Raw genomic sequence first — 18,331 nt, forward strand, 5'->3', positions numbered from 1 at the left:
GAGAACAAAATTGAGAAATATACTCCTGTACTCCCCTGCAGAATGATAACAGTAGCTCAGTAACCTTCAACTTGACAGTGAGCACAACAGCTTTTATTTATTTATCTCTGTGCAAGAAGTCAGGGTCACAATATACCCTTGGATTAAAATGATTACTCATTACTCAAGACTAAATCCCAATTTTTGAATCCTGTGTTCATATGAATGGTAAGACTAAGTAGTATCATTTGTGATTTCAATAAAATGTGGATGTACATTATGTGATGTAAAGAGTGACTATTGCATTTCCATATTACATTCTGAAATTAACTTTGTGGCTTAGAGCCAAGAACTCACAGGTCACGGCAAGCGATTATACTTTCAACAAGAGGCCCCATGGGAGAAAATCCTGTTCGGCAAATGCTTCCTAAAGATTGGTTAGGAACAGAAATAAAACCATCCAAAAATGCAGCTCACATTTGTTTGTACTATTGTGAGCTTCTGGAATAAACACGATTATTTGGAAATGTAATGTGATTAGCCTTAGAAAGTGTAAGCCTCAGATCTCAGAGTCAGAATCATCTGTAAGCACAGGGGATAGAGGAGGCTCTGGAGAACATATATCATCTGCTACTCCTCTAAAGAGGTTACACATCCCTCTCTTCAGGAAATGTAATGGGTCACTGCAGGATCACTGCATTGAGCAAGTGTGGTATTGACTCCCCAACAAGCATATCATTTGCCATTAGGTTCCCATTCCATGGACTCAGTGGCATTATGGGTAGCATGAACAGGCTGAAAGTAAATGGTCCCCTTAAAAGAGCTCTCTCTGTTCAGACAGGGATGATGCAGCCTAATAGAGCAAAGCCTCTCTGAATAGCAGACAAAACAGCGCTCCCACTCTGATGCAAAAGCAACCATAACACCACTGTTGGCTAATGCAGTACCAGTGCTATTCCTCATTGTTCAATCACTGAATTTATTTTACCTTTCTCAGCATGAAGCTGCAATGATGTAACCCGATACACTCAAATAACTGCTGTTGGTGGAAAGGAAGCAAGAGTTGCAAACGGTGCAATCCAGCAACACTCAGCAATGAATGCAAGAATGGTCTCACTAATGGTCAAATAACACCAATGACATGAATCACCGCCAATACAGATTCCATCCTTGAGCCTTATGGTTGCCATGAGATTTAGATTCTGTAAGCATTTCTGCACACTACCCAGAATCAAAATAGTGTGTTAGTGGGCCAACCAAATTTCTAACTTGAGGTGCCTAGTTAACCTCACTTGGTTTCCTTTCAGCTCACAATTTCATTCATTACGCAGGCTTCTTAGAATAATACTTGACTGCATCCTATGAAGGCATCAGCAGCAACAGAAAAATACATGAGCATTTAATACTTTTACTGTCAGAGTTAATTTATGTATTACCCAATGGCTTTTCTTCACACCACCAAGCTTTCCAAGATGTGATTGTGGTTTAAATTAGTCTGTAACCTCTACTTTAAACAGTGGTTAGAATGCCACACAGTAAAACCAGGAAAAATACATATTAGTTTTCAATAACTAATTCATCAACGTTAAATATTTGATAGAATGTGAACCAGAAATGTATAGTAGCCACATGACCATGCAATGCAATCTAATAATATATTAATCAAGCATAACATATATAACATCAGGTGTCAGATTCTTTAAAAACGCAAACAAATGTAAAGTATAAAGGTACTGAAACAAATCAATTCACAAAATAAAGTCTTACAGAGAGGATTTAAGTTAGCTATGGTTGAATGAAGATTCAATTTGCTGATATTTTGTGCCGCAACACATTTAGTCATATTGTCTAAGAACAAAAGAAACCAGTGTAATTAACTATACATGGTTAAATACATTTGGTCCTACCCTCATTTAGAGGGAGTGAAGCTGTATGCCAGGGCTGAACGTCAAAACCACTGAAGAGAAATTAAATGAGGCTCAATGACAACGGCAGACAACATCTGTTTTCTGAGTATCAGTGCGCAATGGAGTGCTAATTGCAAATGCCAGAAGATACAAAACTATGGCAAAGGTCCTTGGCAACTTCACTTCTGCTCAGTTGTGGCTGCTTGGGGGGTAAACACGAGATAAGCCCAGTAGCTAAACAATCACATTATACTGCAGCACCTCACGCTGTTGTTAGTGTGAGTCCCTACCTCAGGCTCTTTCCCCAACCAGACCATAATATGTCCCTGACAGGGACTGTCATATTATGGTCACACGTTTTCACTCTTTATCTTATAGTGTCAGGAAAGCTCATCTACTGGTTGTTTGGTGCTTGGATGTTCTTAGAAATACAAGCATAACATGTGCCCTCTGAATAATACATGTTTTCATATCATCATGAGATGTGGTTACTTACACTGTGGTTAGTAAAGACAGATCCTTCCTTGACTGATCAATTAAATACTGTTGGAACTATGCACTCCTGATCCTTGATCTTCTGATGTCCTTTCTATTTGCACTAGGTGTCTGCTAAATGAACAAACTGTAAATATAATGTAAATGTATACAGTAGTGTACGTCTTCTTTTTTCTCTCCAAAATGTCCTGTTAATACTTGGCCCAGTCCTTCCTAGATATATTATGTGTTGAGTGTTTCTCCCATAGGAGCAATAACCCTTCTTCCGTTCTTCACTCTGTGTTCCTTCACTGTTCATTTTATGCAAGCCATTTATCAGCCAGATGTTTCCAATCAGTCACAGGATTAAGTACCTACGGCAATAAATGAGACTTTATCATTCATGAAAAGATTTGTATGGCAAAACTGACATTCGACGTCAGTATAAATTGATGTGTAGGTCAAAAGAAAAGTGTCTATGATGCAGTGAAAAAGGGAGCAATACTTTACATTAAGGTTACGAAATAAATACATGGCAAAATCTATAGCAATAATATGAATAAGTACCTAGGAATTGTTATGTAGTGAAATGGTATTAAGTGGCAGCAGTATACCAAAGGTGCATGAAGGGGGAGGAGTGTAAGGGATAAGTGGATGTTTGAAAAGAGCAGTTGAAGGTTGTGTTGCTGCTGTGATGGGTCATTATGTTGGGGAACGAAGTAACGTATAATACTTGGAAAAGTAAATGAAGGGTTAGCACTGAAAAGATGGTTGCCCTGTGGACTTAAAGGGGAAGAACAAATACAGACTATTTGAAAAACTGCTGTGCTGAATTTCGGTGGAGAGAAAAGAAGCAAGATGACATAGGGGCATCACTCTCGGTGGACCAGCTTTAAATGCTCTATATCTTTTGTGGGAGTCAGGTGGCTGAGCGGTTAGGGAATCGGGCTAGTAATCTGAAGGTTGCCAGTTCGATTCCCGGCCGTGCCAAATGAAGTTGTGTCCTTGGGCAAGGCACTTCACCCTACTTGCCTCAGGGGGAATGTCCCTGTACTTACTGTAAGTCGCTCTGGATAAGAGTGTCTGCTAAATGTAAATGTAGTCATTTTCTTAATGATTACTTATATGGGTAATGTGGGAATGTATGTGTGTATTTAGACAAGGAAGGAACCAGAGAGCTTTTGACCTGGTAGACCACTTTCTGCTTTCCAGGATCAGTCACTAAACAACTTTGTGTATGCTACGTTAGCTAAATATATATATATATATATATATATATATGTCCCCATGGGTTAGACGTCGACTGATAATCTGCTGAAGATTTTATGAATTGTTTTAACTTTTTCTAAGTATGTAACTAAGTATGTAACTTTTTGGAGTATTTCTAATAACGTTTTCGAATATTGTGCTACAATTCAGTCTACTCTTCTGATCTGTTGGGGATCACACAAAGGGGGCCTTATGGGAAAAGGGCTTGGAAACTAACACTTGGTCTGAGTTGAATATTACCTCTCCCCAGGTGGCATTACCAAAACAAGATCAATGTTAACACTCACTTGTCCCCGAAAAGTGAAACCTCCACATATAGTGCCAAGTTTCACTTGTGTAACAACTTGTACAGTTACATTGTACTGAAGTAGCAGCTTCGATGCAACTACAATGTTGTCACTATAGGTAGTGCTACATAGTAAGATATAAGGGTTTATTAGGGCCAATCAAAAGTGGGGAACTTACTGCTTGTTGAAATGGCCCGTCAGATCAGAGTCCAAAGCAGGTATGTTGGTTGGTTGAATAGTTTTCTTTCTGTTTATGTGGTAATTAAAAGTGTTGAAAATGAGAAATAGGTCCCATGGCACTTATGAGAGTCCACATGAGTCCAGTCTAACTAATGTGTTGTATAATTACCTTTGTATTCAACCACGCTTTGACTAGTGTAACATGGAATAAAACAGCATTGAATCATTCTCAAAAGTGATCATATAGACATTTTATTGTATTTTTTTTTTTTATTCAAATAGAGCAGACTCAAATTTGTAGCATACCAAAATGATGATCATTATGATTATCCTGTTTCATTATACGCAATATAATTTCTTCATGCATGGTCTAACTGGATTATGTATTATCAGGAGTTTTGACAACTAATGCATGGTGACTGATTCCATTACCATCACTCTCAGGTATACAGTGAAGAGATTATTCCTAGCTGTCTGTTTCTTTACCTTGAATAATTCAGAAGTTTTGGGGTTAAAGTATTTGTAGTTGCTATCCTCAGATGCACTGTAGATCATCATGCACGCAGGCAGAAATCACCTGCATTTCTGAAAATTGAAATGGAAATCCTGACATATCCCCCAGATCTCGGTCAAAGGTGGTCTGTTCACACTAGGACATCAATAGATGCAGCACTAATGAGGCTGTGGGTGGGAACACCCCCAATAGGTGGAGATCTGATTGGGGTCCGTGACAGGAATACCGGCTTCCTGTTGGATTCCTGGTTGCCAGAAGAACCCTCGTAAATTTCCCACCAACTTGCACAGTTTGCCTCCAGCACAGAAAAATCTGTTCACATGGTGTTCAATGGTACTTGGGATTCCCTTACAAGTCATTATCAATCTGCTTCTTTCCTCAGATGCAGTAAACACACACAAATGCACACACACACCATAAACACAAGAACATAATGTACACATAAGCATGCACGCATCAAACTATTTTATTGAATATTAATATTATTATGCATAGCGGCACATGTATGATAATATATGTGGATATTATCATGTGACATGGCAATAAGTAAGAAAAAAATTGTAAATAATGAGTTGCTCTTCCTCTGGGACATGATTACAGTGATTACAGTGAACTGTAAAATACTGTTTTGGTTTCTGAAGCAATCAGATTGTCAAAACAATCAATGATTTCTGGCAATGCAATGGTTCAAAAATGACTTTTTGTGAAAGCTGTAATTCAAGCTGCTGTCATTTACAGCATGCAGAGGAATCTTCTAGTGTGTCATCAAAGTTTAAATGTGTCAAAACCATAGGTAAATCATTCAGTAGCCTGGGATTTTACTGCACCCATTTCCCCATGCCCTCCTAATAACACATACCATTCTGATCTTAGAATCCAAGCCAAATGGTTACATTTAGACAAAAAAATATTATGTAAGTCCTAGAATTATGACAGAAGAAAAAAAAAATGCTAAGGAAACGCATCCACAAATGATGACACACGACTGTAACATTCAAGTGATTGGCCTCCAAACTAAAGAACCAGCTTTTGTCTCACATTATTCGGTTGGATATTGGTATAATTACTTCTTCAGAATAAGTAAAAATGTATATATCATCTTTGAGACCAATGTAGTCCATTTCAACCACATGACCTCACTCATCATAAATGGCTTTGGTTATGTCCAGTGTATCCTGGTAATGTACTCCAAAGGTTATTCATCTGAAAACAGAAGTCATGTGAAGGAACCGCAGTGACAGATTCCAAGACAAAAGAAGATACTGGTCTGTCACAGAGAAAACACCAGATTTGACATCCCATCTAATGCATTATTCAGGGAGAGGATACGACACCACCAAAAACAAGCCAAGTTGTGTGATGCCACACTCCGCTAACAAACCGATAAGCGAATACCATTCACATCTATTATCTGCATTGATGAGGACTTATCCAAGACAGTTTTGTCCTGCACAGAGTGAGGAAAGCAGTCCAATGACAGTTTAAGGAGCAGGAGTGTATGCATGTTTTATTTTATAAGTGTGCCGCAATTGGGCAAGCTTTTTACTTTTGCAACAAAACCCTACAAACTGCACGATAGCCATACATTATTCAGTTACTTATTTAAAAAACTAAACTAGAATTCAAACTGTAACATGATATAAAGGCAACTGGAAGTAAAATGGTGCTCTCAAGAAACATATGAATAGTGGAAAGAGACAAGTGTCTGAAGCCAACAAAAAGGATGAAGACAGAAACCTTCTGAAAAGATGGTCTCCCTTATGCCCACACAATTACAAAGATACACAGAAGGCTCGAAGAGGATCAATTGGCTAACACAGGGGAAACAGCGATGCTGTACAGAAAGTGGCCACACCCTAAGCAAAGGTTAGTCTTTTGTTGCTAATTGGCTCAACTGTTACTTGGCATCTGGTTGCCAAGGTCCAAGGGTCAGCCGTGTAGTGCAGACTGGTAACACATCATCATCTGCAGCTGTTAAATTATTTTGAATCCTGCAACCTTTAACTAGATGTGGGTTTGGTTTATCCCACAGTAGTTTCTAAAACTTTGTAAAAGTTTTGTTTCCTTAGCCGTTGTTTTTCTTACATCCAATAAAAACATGAAATAGATTCTAGTGACTCCAATAGTAGCTATGGGTAAAACCCTGATAAAACATTTTAAACACCAATTTAAGTTTTGAAGCAGAGGCGAATGATGGGAGCTAATCCCAGTCAATGCTTTATGATTTGATTTGATCTAATCAAACCTTTCCCTCGACTGCATTAACAGTTGAAAGCCCCAATGAAAGGCTGTCTCTTCAAAAACACTTTTGTGTTTTGGCTCTGTAAAATTGTTGTTTACCTGTGATGCCTGGGATTTAAGGAACCAAACATGTCAAAAGTGATGGTTCCCACCACTGAAAAGCAATAAAAACGCACAATAATCCAAAATTCCCTCGTCTTAGGAGGCGAAGAAATAAGGAAAACTGAGAATAAAATACAATAAAATTTGACGATTGTTTATCAACCATGGTTTTGATTTCATTGATACCACTCAAGAATTCAAATATTGTAAATTGACAGCGTACACTTCATATCTTTTCACTGGAACGAATATGGTGAAAAGAGACCCTTAATCAATATTTCTGTACTCTACTGTCCTTAATGCATGCTCCATCAAACATGAATTAAACGAAGCAATAAACTCATTCATGCTAACTGGGACATTAGTGATTGATGCAAAGTCAATGACAAGGAGAAAGTCTTGGAAGATCCCCGTGCTTAATTACATACATCCTGATGGAAGAACTTGGGGAGAAAAGCAAAAACATGCAGGCAAAGACTGCACAGCATGAATACAACGTGGTTTATTGGATTTTCTTTCATTTACAATGCCAGTACAGAGATGATGGACTGGTACGAAAGGAGGATGAAAATAATGAGATAAACTTTCCTAAGGAATTACTCAGGGCTTAATTAACACATACTGGCTGCTTACAACGCTATACCATTCCCAGGCATGAGGAGTGCAAGATTCTTTACTTACTTTACTAGAAGCACAAGGACTGAACTTGACACCACTTGGATACAAAACGTCTCATTCTAAAACCTTTGTAAACGTCGTCTTTGCACCAAGGGACTGCAGGATTTTTGGGGGTCAATTAGTTGGAGATGGTAACTCCTTCGCTGTTTTCAATTTCTTCATGCCATTGAAAAAGGCAGGCCTCCAATTCTTAGTGGTAGTGTGGTGGGAAATCCATCAGCAAGCACAGTTCCACGCATGAGAGGATGCTGTCAAGACTCTCACTGAGGAAAATGGCCCCGGACCCTTAATTTACCGCTTCAGTCAAGGAAAGATCCATTGATGCAGTCAGAACTAACTAGCTGTGTTCAAAGATCCATCTCTCTATCCTATTCTTTGCAGCTGTGCAATCGGATCTAATTGTGATATTCTCTGGATAGGGTAAATTTCAGTTTCAGACACCCTTTGTAATTGAAAAGAATAAGGGGGGACAGGACAGGTAGTAAGAGTTTTTTTTAGGACACAAGTTAAAAGCCATTCAGGTTGCATACTTGTAATTGCGGTTATGATTGTTCCATGCAACCTATGTATACCTAGAATACAACCATATAATGCCCCAGTGAATGAAGCCCACTTCATGTGACAAATATATTGTTGTCAAGGTGATGCGTCAGGCCAATGCAAACCAAAGCCGAAGTCAACCTTTTATATACACAGTACTTTGGAGAAAATAAATCAATATACGATTAGAAGAACATTCTCATTCAATGCAATGTGTAAATGGCATGAATCTTTTCATAGAGAGTTGTACTGTACTGTTGTAGAGGAGCGGAGAGAAAAAAGTTGCATATAGGCCACAGAGAAATGGGTTGAATATAGTGTGTTCTAATAGTCTAGTTGAATTGAAACAAAAAAAAAGAAAGACTTAGCTACAAGCACTAAAATAGTTTCACGGTAACTCTATTCTGAAACAAAGGAATTAACTACAGTCAAAATTGTACAATCACCCAATGAAAAACGGAACCCAAAATCTTTAAATGGCTAGACAGTAGTCTGCAGTTGTGCAGTTGCACAGGAACAAAACAACACCGCTTCATCACTTGCATGCCCAGCAACAGTGCTTCCCTTGAATATTTATTTTTGCTCGGGTAACCAAGGTTACCTCAGAGCAATGGGAACGCCCCTCGGTTTGAATTGAAGAAATGAGACGATACCCCTACTGTAACTATTCTTGAGCAGCAGCAGTATTAGCATCTGATTCTGAGAAAGCAGTGAATGTTATGCTAATATGCCTCTCGATCTCTCTTCCGAAACGGACTGCATGTGGAACAGTATCCATGGAAACCCACAATTATCGGAGACATTGACAATTCATGTTGAATAATTTTATCAGCAACTGCCTATAGAAACAGCAGCCTCATTCCCTCACCCCATTTAGTTCTCTGCTCATCAAGCATGCATTTCAGCGAAACGCAGATTTGTGAGAGTAAATATAGCATACTGGAAACAAATGATGCCAAGCAGTGGGATGGCATGCTGAAATAAATAAGAGAGATCCCAATGAGTGGCTCTTCTCTGCTCCTGATACCACCTTTACTCAGGCACTGAACCCACCGAGGCCCAATTATTGAGACATGTGTTGTTGACTACACTGTTCCCCCCCCCCTGCCCTCACAAAAAACCACAACTAACAAACAAGAGAAACAAAGGGAACTTTGGAATCACGTGCAGTGAGCAAAGGTTAAAACCTACCCTGGTGATGTTTTTTTTTTATCATCAAGCTCTTGGGTAAGACTGCATTTCTTCAGTTTGGAAGTGTGCTTCGAATAAGTCAATAACACACGTTGTTGTCTGTCTAGAGATAATTAAAACTGCATTTCTCAGCCTCAAGATACCCAGAATTATTTTTTGCATTCAGTCTGGGATTTTACAGGCGTCGAGTGCGAATGTTATGCCAGCAGAATATGGTGGCCGCAATGTGATCCTCTAAAACTGTGGGCTTGGTTTGATGATGCATGTTAAAAGGGGCAGTGTATTGTTGTGATTTTGAATACACTGCACTCTCGTTGAACTGAGCAGTCAGACAACAAACACCACTGTCCTTTAGTAGGGTTCTTTTGTTACCGGTCTCAGTATCCCACCCCCGCAACTACCGGTGTGACAAGAGCATCGCTGGCTTCAACGACAGGCCCCTCTGCCACGCTCTTCCCGCAGTTGCTAATCTCCCTTTGAATTAAGAGCAGCGGGATATCGTGACACTCCTGCACTGTTGAAAGACATTAACGTCAGCGTTAATGCAGTGCCACCGTCCACTGGCCATGCCCCAGATCCTCATCAGACTGGCGGGTTGCTCAAGCCTGCGCTGCGCCTGTCCCTCTCAGGCCTAGTCGTTAGAGCGCACTACCATACAGCTACTGGGGAAAAGACTGCGAGGCCAGAATCCCTTGGCCCATTACATAAGCTAAAGACGCAATGTCACAGAGATAGAGAGAGAGAGAGGGGGGGGGGGATTATGCAGGTGGCATGACATGACCGAAGTTAAAACACACATGGCCGTGTCACAGTGCAGGGATGGGCGCTCAGGGCAGGGTGGGGTAGGAGTGCTTTTAGTGATCCTCAGGAGAGGGAGTGTTCTTCCAATCATTATAATTCATGTCTTCGTTGTTGCTCTTGAATAAGATATGGTTGTAGTGTTGCTGGGAAAGGGGGATGTATTCTTGATGCTTTCCTCTCATGTTCTGTAGAGTACAAAACTCACTTCTACCTATTCCAGTCTCAACAGAATTGATAGCTGTAACAGGTGAGAAGAACTTTCAGCATTGTGTATACAATTCCTGAAAGATCTACTGTGCTAGCCACACTTTCATTATTGTAATTGCACACAGACACACATACAAAAAAAAGAATTGCTGTAGAATTGTTATGAATCAAAACAATGTTTTCCATCCTTTCCCATACCAAATTCCCAGACTCCCATTGATTTCAAAACAGGTGTGAAGCAAGGAAGCGTCACTGAACCAACCTGATTCTTATACTCTTGACAGGACTGGTAAATGTGACAGAAAGCATCTTCCCAAGAGGCACATACAATGCCTACAGGGCTGATGGGACTGTTGTTAACCTTGACTGTGTCAGTGGTTATGTCTCAATGACGTCCACATGATATTGATGTGGTGGGCAGTGGACAGGAACTTGAGCTGTACTGTTGGCACATCAAACTTGTTCACAAATCCCACCAAACCTGGCTCTGTTCTGTGTGACAACTGGCAAAACAAAGAAATGACACTGTCCTTGGACAAACATCCCGCATTCAGATTGACAAGATCTTAATCAAACACCTCGCCTACTTGGCAGGCCAAATATATAAGGACATCTTAAATTCTTACGATGCAAGAGGACACTGAATGTGTGGTCGAAGAAAGCTGACTTCATCCTGCTAGAATACTCTTCACCAGTGACACGGCTACCATTACATCCCATAGTCAGCAGTCTGTATTAGCATATAGTATTTCACAACCATGGTCCATTTATCCGATTCCAATCTATATCCCTATCAGCCTGTAATTGAAACTTTTATTGAGATGGAGGAGATAATGGCAGTAAATGGGTTACAGTAACTGCACCCTCCATGAGATGTGGTGTAGAGCCATCCAAAGACATAAAGCCCAGTCCCTCCACTTCAGAGAAGGCCATGTCATGTAACAAATGCTACCATTAGGACACATGCCAGCAGTAACAGTGCATCAAGTTTGTACTACTGTGCAAGCCATATCTGTCTAAGACCAAGTCTGTAATTGCAGAAGACAGGGTTCATTTCCCATTAGGTCTTTTTCACAGTGTCTCTTCATTAGATTTATCGCAATTTGTTTAGATGTGAAGCATGCAAATTCAGTGACAGCACTATTGCTGGCAGATCACATACGATTATGCCTGTAGATGTGTCTACTGCATTGTCCCACGTGACTGAGCTTCAGCACACATGGTTGCTGCTTTAGAATTGTCAACCAACTCGTTTACACTGACCATGCCATGATATCTGGCTGTTTATCATTGTTTGTGCTCAGCGCTACCTACCTAGTGGGACTATGCAGTGTTTGCAGAAGTGCCTTACGTACTCAACCCAGCACAAAGGGAAAAAAGGTAAAATAAGATGGATGGATCTTAAAGAACCCCATGGCCTCCAAATAAGCTGTAATGTAATTTCAGTTCTTCTGTGATTTTCTTTATGACCCTGTGTGAGTAACAATCAGCAACTTTCCACGAGGAGGGGTGCCAAGGTTCAAATATCCCAAAGGAGGGGTGGGGGGGTGGGGGGGGGGGGGAGAAACACACACAACAGCTGAAAAAAAGTGACCTCGGAGTGAAACCCTGGAAACATAGCAGGGGTGACCACTTGAATGTGCTGATGCACACTCTCTGTTGAAGGGTTCTGAAAATGAACCAAGATATTGCACGGGGACAACAATGTTACGTTCGACTATATAAAAGGACTGCATACTGTGCATATTTAGATGCCAATTGTACATACAGATCCACTTATATTCTGGCAAATACATCAATGTACCGGTATGCACTGTGATAAGGTGAAAACATCATTGTAATTCAATAGTCTACCAAAACAACATATGCAGAGCTCTGTAAGAGGCCTGGACCTTTCTTTCCACCAGTGTATTCTGTCCGTGTGTTTCATCTTCCCTGTCATGGAGCAGGATCCAGGCAATCCTTCTGAAGTATGGCTGGACAGACAATTGCCTAGTCATGTTTGTGATGATACCCCACTGGGTGAAGATCTGAGAAAATAATCTCAAACCTTTGAAGTCTCTCCCTCCCTCTCATGAATTCCCTATCCTGCAATATCCGACTCAGACGGAACAGAGTAAGCATCACCAAACAGGAAGGATTACACCCAAAAACCCAAGGCTGTCCACTAGCTTGCTGCTGAACTGGCTTGCCAAACGTGCTGTTTAGGGTTTACATTTGTGTGTGTGTTTGCGTGAGCGTATGTGGTTGAGATTTACCGCCAAGAGTTACCAACAAAAATCAGCGACTGCTAATTATCTGACTGTTTCCTATGCGGTGGACATAGAATAGGGCACAGCGTGAGTGCTGATGGGACGCCCGAGATTGGAACAGCTTTGTATGTCCTTTATCCCAACCATCTTCTAATTTCCCCGCTTCAATTATTAAAACATATCTTCCCTATTCACGACACTGGGCAGATAGCAAAGCTTTGGCGTCACTCACTGTCTGTAGAGGCACCTAAGGACAAATCCTCTTTGGTTCTTGATCAAATCCCAGTAATCGTGACGCACCTGCATTGGTGGGTCACATTAAACAAAGCAGACAGAGGCTATCAGTATTTTGAGTGTGATACAGCAGAAAGGTAGGTATTAAACCTCAGTGAACGTCTTGGAAAAGTCTAGTGTCTCAGTCTCCCCTATCATGGTAACATTCACTTAGTGGTTCTGAAAAAAGAACAAAGTGGAATCTCACGTGTACGCATTGTGTGATTTGAAAGTTAACATTTGACGAAAGGGTAGGAAAATTGCAGTAAATCCCAACTATCCACTTTCGATTAAAAGGAGCATGCATTTAACTTTTTGACATTTGACGTTTTATCTGTTTAGCAGACGCAGTGTAGAAAAAGTGGATATCAAAAAAATACTGAATGCCCTGACAATACAGCAAGCCTGCTTACGGGAGTCCTAGCTCTTGTTTGCTTCAGGGTCAAAACAAACAACAAAATATGTTTGAACAGTTCAGACATGGACAAATGTAGAGTCCTTAAAAAGGAAAACAATTACATTTTTTTGCTAAATTAGATGAATAGTTTTGACTTTCTAGTTCATAAAAAAAGCTAATTTAAAGTGTTGAAGAAATTGTGCTCCTGATAGACTGAGTTTGAGTTGTTCAATAGAGGGTTTGTACCATGTCAAAAGTGACATTTCAACAGACATTCGTTTTTCAGTATGTTTTTTTGTTTCACTAAGATACCTAAGGATCGCTGCAGTCATCAGGGTGAATGTAATGACACATGCCACACTCACCCCTAAGAGGTCAAAGGCCATTGAGCTCCAACGGAGACTCCAATTGAACCCATGAGAGCTCAAATCCCAGTGGGGCCAGTTCCAATCACTGAGGTTTTGCCTAGAAAACATTGACCTATACGACATCACAATGGGCTCGTAAAGACGGTCTGGATCGTAGTGAGGCCATTTCTAGGCAATTCAGCCTGTCGATATTGGTCATGCTGCAGGCCATTTTGTTCTTCTTTTCTTTAGCCACAGACCCACAGTCCCCAGATAACCTCCTCATTAAAATAGCTCAGGTAAAGTGTTTAAAGTCCAATTTCCTTATAGATTTCCCAAGACAGCCTCAAATCACCCTACCCCACCTTCCCCCACTTCAGAAGTCTACAGGGACGGAGCTACATAATTATGCATGTCATTTTAACATGCCGCGGATTCCTTCACTTTTGTTTGCACGTCGAAATGAGACGCGCAAAATTCTAATTGATTTCACACTGATCTCGTTGGATCCATTTTTTTTCTTTTTACGCAATTCTCATTTTTATATTAAATACATTAGTGTCACTCTCATTATGTCCTACTTTAAGAAAGAAAAGCGATTTAATCAAGAAAGATGGTGTCTATTTTCTATTTTCTTTCTTCACTGTACATGACAAGAGTCAAGGTCACAGAAAAAGAGGAGACCTGTGTACACATCATAAGTAAATATAATGTGTTGAGGTGACAGAAGCCCTGGGGCTTGTGCTGAACTCTTACACATCAACCATATTTAAAAGATTTAGAAATATTTGCTGTCATGTAATATCACCGTTGACTTGAAAGGCATTGTTTTGAGGTGTCTACGTGATTCAGAGGGAGTAACAGACAAGTCTATCACACTAAATAAAACTTACCCTGCCCTTGTCCAGACTCTCAAGGGGTACAGAGTTGTCTTTCTAATCACTGATGTGAATGGAACACCCAATCTCCCAGAGTAGAAATGCATGTGACACAAACAAACACACCCAGAAATAGAGAGAGTGGGGAAGAGAGAGAGAGAGAGGGAGAGAGCGAGAGAGAGCGAGAGAGGTGATCTTTATTTAGTTGAGTGTGGAAGGATTCAACTATTATGCCATGAGTGGTACTTGGGCTGATGAATACTTTGTTTAAATAGACATTTTCAAATGGCCAATTAAAGTTGCACGGACGGAATGTAAAGAATCCGTCTTTGTGTGTGTGTGTGTGTGTATGCCTTATTTCTCTATAAAACCCTTTCCCTTGAAAAAAACACACACTTTACTCTGAAGAGGGTCAAACAATAGGCCTATTTGAGCATGCAGTGCTCACTTGAAGACGGGCCCTCGGTTTGCTGCTGTCCAAAAATCAACCACCTACAGAAACGATGGGCAAGCACACACAAGCACACATCCCACACCAACACATCCCACACAAGCACACATCCCACACAAGCACACATCCCACACAAGCACACATCCCACACCAACACACATCCCACACCAACACACATCCCACACCAACACACATCCCACACCAACACATCCCACACCAACACACATCCCACACCAACACATCCCACACCAACACACATCCCACACCAACACACATCCCACACCAACACACATCCCACACCAACACACATCCCACACCAACACACATCCCACACCAACACATCCCACACCAACACATAGCCACACCAACACATCCCACACCAACACATCCCACACCAACACACATCCCACACAAACACACATCCCACACCAACACATCCCACACCAACACATACCATACCAATACTGGCTCTTGGTACTTGATATATGGCAAATATGCCAGAGAGCTGAAACCACTGCATTGCATCAGTGCTCCGAGATGTGAAGGTAATTTCAAGTTCACTCAGTGAGGGATGCCACTCCCGCCCACCCCAAAACATAGAGTGGGAAATATCCTTATCCTCAACTGCTCGTGTGTGTGATATTGTTGGCATGTTCACCATAATGAATTATGCATTGATCCTTGAAAATTACTGATTATATGTAATGGAGGATGTCAGGTAAATACATTTCCTGCTTGATCCCATCACTATTATTGGACCTGTATGCGTCACAGGCCGAGGTACACGAAAAGTTCATTAAGACATGTCAGCCATAAGCACTGAGCTGTTGGATGCCTTCATTAGCCCTGCCTGCAGATTTGAGTAATGTGTAAGCAGTGTATATGTCACTGCAGACAGCATTCATATATATGTAGTGAGACAGTTTCAATAAACAGAAGATGCCTTCCTCTCTCTACTTTCGACAGGAGACAAGAATAAATTGAACGCCATTCATTTGACATATAGAACAGGCATTGAGTTGACGATGACCTTTGTCTCAATGTGGCATATGCTATGGGAACACTCCAGAAGTGATTTTATAGCTGAGAAAGATACAACTGCGTTTACTCAGGAGTTGGTATATGACTTGGTACCAGTCTCTTCTTTGGATTGGATAAAAACTGTTCCTAAACTGAGCTACAAAGCACACTCTTTTGGCAAACTGTATGTCTAGACAGCTAATACAAATATGACCCTGTGAGCGATGGGTTTGTCCATGGAAATGATTGAGAGCAAGAAGCTTTTACACTCCAAAACGCCACAATGAAAGGATAAAGCTCCATGACTCAGATATGGAAAAAGATAATGTCAACAACACAACTCACTCGGTGCTCCGATTTTAATATCACAATATTGGTTTTCTGCTGTCTAGGAGACTACAATTAATGCTGTATTTGGCAGCCATCCCTTTTTTTCCTTGATAGCAATAATAATCAAACAGAAGCGCAAACAGCCCTGACACATCCTTTTCTAATCCCACCAACTCCTTAAACTGTGAGCATGTCAGTATTCAAAATCTATACATTTCTGAATTCCATTAAAATGACCATATCCCCAACCAGACATCATTCTGAGACAAAATAGAATATGAGAGCAAGTCTGGGTGTGACATAGTTTAGGATGGCTTTGCTCTTTGAATGCAAAATATCGCTTCCCCCAGCGTCCTAGAAACACAGAGGGTTACACAATGTTGACTTTCCACGGTTGTCATGGTCAGACCAGGGAAATGGAGTCTGACTCGCAAGATGCTCTCTCCAGATGTCTGAGTACCGGAAGGGGTCACCAAAGGTCAGGAGAGCTGTTGATTTAATCCATGTCTGATGTTGTCTCAGCTTACTGAAGCTCAAATGACGGCAGTGGGGCACTCTTGTCACCTGCCAAAGAGGCAGATAAGACTCACTGAGCTTGGCACTGATGTTGGTCTCCACACAGACATGAGTCTTATGAGTGGACGCGGTCGTTTTAACACTGGGAATAGAATAGAATAGGATATAGTACAATAGGATCAAATAAACGTGCATTAACAGCAGCCTCTAAAGCTCTAAAGAACCACCAAAACTGCCCCGTTCCAACAAGCAAGCAGCTGTATTTGCATGCCGTTCATTTACTTTTAGATGATACTGGAATGACAATGAGAAGTCGAATGAGTATTGACTGAGTTGGTGATGCTCTTTTTCTCCTGCAAAATACGTATGGATTTTCACAACAGTTTTTTTTCCCTGTTCTTTTCCCAGTCAACATGACCACTGTTTTAGAACAAGGTCACTCAAGGAGATGAACAGCCATGCTACTGATTAAGCTTCCTTTTGGGCCTGTGGCAAAGCATTAAATTATACATATGCTCTCATTCCATTACGACTCCGCTTGGAAAGAGTTCCCAGCATTTCCATTACTAAATTGAACTTACACAAACATGATATAAAAACAACGTTGCCCACTTCTTTTACTCTAATAGAGCTAACACACTTTCATTCACGGAATGGAATTTCACAATGGACTGTTAAAAAACAGTCCAGTTTTTTTGTTGTTGTCCAATTTTTTAAAATCGATGCACCTTGGCATGTTTAAGACCAATATTGAACATACAGTACAAGTAACAATGATATATGTTGTGTTTTAAGAAAGTATTATGATACATCATATCATGTCAATATCAATTTGGTGCAGCCAAATTGCAAAAATAGCTGATAATATTTAAAGCCATGACAGCAGATTACTGTCTCTCATAATACATATTCTACAAATGCTGATTTAAAGTCTTCTATATAGAGAAAGTCTTTCACCTCAGGGTAGATGTTCTTATTGATGATCAGAATCAACATTGTGTATACTACATTCAGCTTAGCGAAATAGACAGCTACAGTTAAATAGACCTTTAACTGTTTTAACAGTCTTTCCCAGTTCTGTGTGAATACTATCCCTTTCAGATTTTATGCATTCATTCATTTAGCCGATGCTTTTATCCGACATGCCAATGGGGTACTTATCATTCAAATTTCCCTCTAATCATGTATCAATCATTAGTGTGTACTTGTAGAGTGACAGACATGCAGTCATGACTTCACAATAACAACAAAGACTGAATTGAAAACACTGAATTGTTTTCTTCTTAGTGTTTCAACCTCCATAACAGTCATTGTCTCTTCTTGTATCGCTGCCTGACAGGCAATTCAGATTCCAAACACTACCACAAAAGGGTGGCGTCTTTTCAGGACTATCTGCTTTTACAATGGAGTGTGAGAATGCAATCATCACGGTCGTTTCGAACGGGGAGAAAACAATTTAAGGCAGAAGCGGCACACTCTCTGTCATGCTCTCTATGG

The sequence above is a fragment of the Osmerus eperlanus genome, chromosome 21 (genome assembly GCF_963692335.1).
Source record: "Osmerus eperlanus chromosome 21, fOsmEpe2.1, whole genome shotgun sequence".
NCBI classification, from domain to species: Eukaryota; Metazoa; Chordata; class Actinopteri; order Osmeriformes; family Osmeridae; genus Osmerus; species Osmerus eperlanus.